The following is a 6,000-nucleotide window of genomic DNA, read 5'->3' on the forward strand; positions in this document are numbered from 1 at the left end:
TACCACTTCTTTTCAATATCATTGAGGAGATTCTCCAGCACATTTAAGACCACCATAGGAAATTAAAAAGAAAAGGACTTAAAAAATTTTTTTTCTGATGATATATTTATCCACATAGAACATAAAAATATAATTTAATGACCAGTTAATAGAAATAATATTAGTATAACTGAATGTAACATTAATTTGCAAATACTATTAAAGTTCAATAATAAACAGAAATAATTAACAACCACAACAGAAACACTGTAAGGTACTTATGAGTAAATCTAACAGGAATAGACAAGATCTATATTGAACTTATTGTATAATTTTATAGAAATATTTTCAAAAACAACTAAATTTTGATAGGACCACTGAATCTAATAACGATGTCAATTAATCCTAAAATATTTTAGAGATTCAATTTAATTCCAATTAATATCCCAGGTTATCCTATGTTCATTAATGCAAAATCCAAGAGTAGACGTATCACTATTGAAGAAGAAAAAATGGTGAGGGACTTGTCCTACTAATTTTTAAGACCTTTGCTAAAGCTATGTCCATTACAACAAAGTGACATGAGAATGTAGACAAATCCGATAAATTGAAAGAGAAAAGATACAGACAATGAAAAGCCATGTGAATAGATGAAAAAACAGATGAGGTAGCATTGCAGATAAAGTAGGAAATGAGATACTATTAAATAATTACTGCTGTGAAATTTTTTATGCCAACATAAAAACACACACTTGAATCTCTACTGTATATACATCATATGCAGAACAATTAGGAACTTAAATCACAACCCTGGTGTGCATTAAAAAAATAATATATGAGAGTTGATATCAATTTATAAGATTGATTCAGTATATATTTTATTTATTTTCATTTATTCAAAACATTGAGATAAAGTATAAAGTAAGATAACAAAACATCATAAAATTTTAAGGAAAAGTAAGATATCAAAGTCAAAATTCTTAAAAATATACTAAGGAAATAAGGAAAGCAAATTTGTTGATATGTTTCAACTTGGACAATAAACAATTCTATTCAACATAGGTTTTTTAGTGACAACTATTTGCTGGGTGCTTTTCTAAGCCTTGAAAATGTTAAACAATCCAGGCAAAATTTCTTGCCATCATGGAGTTTACATTTCAGTGTAGGTGATAGAAAAACGGACAAGAAAGTGTGAAACAAGTTCAAGAATAAGCAAGATAAGTGAATATGAAACAAGTTGAAGGAAAAAAGAATAATGTTATCTTCTGACAGGCTTTGAGCAAAATTCTTTTCAGCTAATCCACATTTTCCATTGACTATTTTAGAGTAAAATTAGATCTCTATATATGAAATGTAGGCTGACATTTACAACCACATTTTAAAAAAATATTTGGTTTATAAAAGGAAATGAATGTGGGCTTTTTATGGGGAAATCTAAATCACACTTAGTTGAAGAGCTATTTTTTATGTTAGTGGTTTTTTTTTTTTTTTTTTTTTTTTTGCGGTACGCGGGCCTCTCACTGTTGTGGCCTCTCCCGTTGCGAAGCACAGGCTCCGGACGCGCAGGCTCAGTGGCCATGGCTCACGGGCCCAGCCGCTCCGCGGCATGTGGGATCTTCCCGGACTGGGGGACGAACCCGTGTCCCCTTCATCGGCAGGCGGACTCCCAACCACTGCGCCACCAGGGAAGCCCTAGTGGCTTTATATTTAACTGATATTATGTGTCTCTTAAATAAAAGACCAAGAAAAAGAGATAGCAATAGGGAAGAAACAGAACATCTGAATATTCTACTATTTCATTTAGTTCAAATAAGAACTTAGAGTCCTGTGGGAAAGTCACAAAACATACCTACAGGTACAGTTTCTGGAAATAGATACAGCTGAGCACGGAGAGCTATGGTGTCATATGTAAAGCCCTGCTACATAAACTGATGGAGTGAGGAAAGGATTCTTTTTCTTTGAAGTGGGGGGGGGGGGCAAAGTGTTTTTAATTAATTAATTGAGGCGTGATTGGCATATAACATTATATTAGTTTTAAATATATGACATAATGATTCGATATTTGTATATACTGAAAAATGATCACCACAACATCTAGTTAACATCCTTCTTTAAGGATTCTTAAAGAGATATATTCTGCGTTAGGATGGTGAGTTAAAAAACTTAAAAGGCAGGGGAGAGGTTAAAAAACTTACTTGTATAAAGAGACAATATAGGGCTTTCCTGGTGGCACAGTGGTTGAGAGTCCGCCTGCCGATGCAGGGGACACGGGTTCGTGCCCCGGTCCAGGAAGATCCCACGTGCCGCGGAGCGGCTGGGCCCGTGAGCCATGGCTGCTGAGCCTGCGCGTCCGGAGCCTGTGCTCCACAACGGGAGAGGCCACAGCAGTGAGAGGCCCGCGTACCGCAAAAAAAAAAAAAAAAAAAGAGACAATATGTACAAAGAAATTCCAAAATCTTTCTCAATGCTAAGCATATATTCACCTTGCATCTGTCATCATGGAACATTTATTGAGGATGTGCTGAATAGTAGTGATGTTTCAGTGACATGTGAAATTGCAGAAAGACATGACATTGCTTTCAGAAAACATACCTTCTAATAAATGGAATAAAACCAACAAAATGAATTTATGCAGAAAGAGTAATTTGAGTACAAAAGTACATGTATAGGTTGCATAAGGACATATTTATCTGACCTTTTAAAACTACTGGATCTAGAAATTTACAATGCTTTGCAAACAGCCTGGGTTCAAGTCATCTAACTGCCACCACTTCCACAAACTATGCAGAAACTAAATTTGTTAAGTGAGAAAAACCACCACGGCCTAATCCACAGCCCTTCTTGGCCAGTAAATAACAGTCTGGTTAACATGACTGAGCCTGTATTAAGCTCTTCCTGTGTACCATAAGGGGAGAAGGTAGTGAGGCACAATGCAATTTTGTGGTGAGAAACAGTCCTCTGGGCAGGATACTGACTTCAAGCTGCGACTCTAAAAGTAGATGTGGTCAGGGATGTTTACTGGACAGTTGCCTAGAAACACAAGCATATGATGTATGGCCATGACCAAGGGAAACTTTTGTAGTCTTGACTTTTCTGTAAATGTGTTTGGATTAATAAGAGACATGACAAAAAGATTCTAAAATTCACATGAGCAATGAAGTGAATAAATGGGACAGGGAGAAACAGAGCTGAGTCTGGATATGCATGGGCATATTGAAGCAGAATTGAAATGCTGAGTGATAAAAAAGTGAAAAATCTGCAAACACACTTGAAAAAATATTTATTCAGAACCTAAATATTTATTCAGAACACTTAGTGGGTATTACGTACTGTGCAAGGAACGTATGCTGCCAACTAGTACATTGTAGTAGAATGAACAAAAGGCAGGTAATTCATAAATCTTGAACTTCAGCAGGGAGGGAAAGAGAATAGATCACCATCTTGGCAACTAACTGATACTGCTTGACACAGTTGCCTGAGCTTGTAATGGATAAATAATTTCTTGGCCCCATCTCGGTTGAAACCTTCTGTAATTCTAAAAATAAACAATTCTACTGAGATGTCATTTCTTTCACAAAGAAATATTTTCATTATATTCACTTAGGCCATGCTAGAAAACTTCATTGTTTGTTTAATATCCATCTATATGATATAATGAAACTGAAAACTTTTCTCCTCCTGTGGTATTAACTTAGAATTTGAGAATAAACAGCATGTAAATAGTAACTCTTTTCAAAATTGCTCTCAAGTGAGTCACATGCATGACTTACAAATTAGAGGACTTCAAATTTCTATTAGCATCCTAGTTATTTTTGTTTGATTGCTTGTTTATTTGCCATTTGACCTTACACTTCCTGCCACAGCAGTAATCTCCACATTCATGGAAAAAAAGAAAGATGCTATTTACAACTTCTGCATCTTGCATCCAAGTGGATTTTGTGTTTACTTCAGTACTTTAAATATCAAAGAATAGTAGAATTGTGTAAATATCATGAAATTTGGACAGTACTTATCCCAGGTGCCCAAGGACATAGAGTTAGGAATAAGACAGCACTTTTCCCAAAGAAAAAGGCTCATTAGTTGAAGATCTAGGTAGAACCAAGGTCTCCCAAGTCACAACCTTTTTTTTTTTTAATGCACCTAATAGCAGTTGGTCAAATTCTAATTTATGTATTGCTTCTTCATTTGTTCCCAGTAGATTCATTTGTGTACACAAGAATAAAAATGCATTCAATTTAAGCTCTACATTTCTCACATTATCCTCTTGGAGAGTTTGAAAATAACTACTAAAAGCTTACAATGTTCCTTCTGTGGTGTTAGCCCATCTCCTGGAGCCTTTTTAAACTGCATTAATATTTTTCTCCATTATTTTACACAGAATTAACAACATCAAAGCACAACAGAATATATAAATAAACATACAAATAGGAAACTGCTGTATTTTCATGAAGGCTGTTTCTTGTTTATTGTTTGAGCTAGTATCTGTTAAGGATTTCTGTGTGTCAAGCATATTGTTTGGCAATGGATACACATAGTTTAATAAAGTATATAGCACAATCCCTATCATCGAATTGTCCACAATCTATTAAAGGCATAGACATAAGCATATGGTTTTAAATTAATATGCAATTTGCAATGGTAGACACAATTACTGGGTAGTAGAGAAGCTAGGATTATACATAACAATTTTGCAATGGATTACCAGTATCAACTATGAGGAAATGGTGTTAGGGAAGATGTCCTCGATTAGGTGATTTAGAGGGAGTGTTTTTTAAAACAATATGTTAGATATCAAGTGGAACGGGGTTAACACATACCAAGAATTGAAGATGGAAACGACAAAGACTCAGAAGAAAGAGACAGTAAAATGAATAAAGAGAGCTATACACACTCCAGTACTGTTGGTTTATTAGGTGGGGTTATGAATATCTGGAGATGGATGGAACCTGGAACAGTCTGGAAGGACAAGAAGTGGGTGTGTGTGAGTGAGAAGAAAGATTCATAATCTAAGCTTGAATAGCACCATATAGTCAGTAAAAGCCCTTTGAGGAGTTTTAAGAAAGGATTGACAAGGTCAGGTTTCCACACTGTGGGTAGACAATTTGACCTGTTCAGAGGACAATAGATTTGATACAGATGGGGATAAAGAACAAATAAGAAAAATAGTTAGGGACAGTAGAAGTAAATAGTGTTTTTATCCAAAACTGTGATGTTAGGAATTGTGAAGACGACAATAATTGGGAGGTTACTGACATAGTTGATGACATTAGATCTGACAGTAGGTGAAGACAAGGGTGGGGAGAGGGGGCTTCCCTGGTGGCACAGTGGTTGAGAGTCCGCCTGCCGATGCAGGGGACACGGGTTCGTGCCCAGGTCCGGGAAGATCCCACATGCTGCGGAGCGGCTGGGCCCGTGGGCCATGGCCGCTGAGCCTGTGCGTCCGGAGCCTGTGCTCCGCAACGGGAGAGGCCACGGCAGTGAGAGGCCCGTGTCCCGAAAAAAAAAAAGAGTGGGGAGAGGGAAAGGATAAGAAAGATGCATACGTTTTTATTTTTTACTGAATGAAATAATGATGGTACCATTAATATAGAGGATACTAGAGTAAGCAGTTTAAGGAAGGGGATGATGACCTAATATATCGACATAATAAGGTGTAAAGCCAGTTGGGATTTTTAACCCATTTCTATTTTAAAATACAAATGGACCTCATGGGCCTTAGTTTTATGATTCAAAACACGAAATTTTACTTTCTAAATATCTTTAATGTTAGACAGTTTGTTTAAAAAATACTCTGTGGTTTACAGAATTTTCTCTTAATAAGAAATGTCAAGAAGACAAGTTAAAAAAGAAATTTTCAAACGTGATGTGTTCTCAAGGTTAATAGGAATAATCACTATTACACTAAAACAGGGTTTGAGTGGTGGTTCCCGATGTGATTACAAACCAGAAAGCCAAATATTTCCTTGTAATTAGATGTTGTTTTAGATTATTAAAGACATATATGCTTGTATCTTTAAGAGC

Source organism: Orcinus orca, chromosome 11, assembly GCF_937001465.1.
Source record: "Orcinus orca chromosome 11, mOrcOrc1.1, whole genome shotgun sequence".
NCBI classification, from domain to species: domain Eukaryota; kingdom Metazoa; phylum Chordata; class Mammalia; order Artiodactyla; family Delphinidae; genus Orcinus; species Orcinus orca.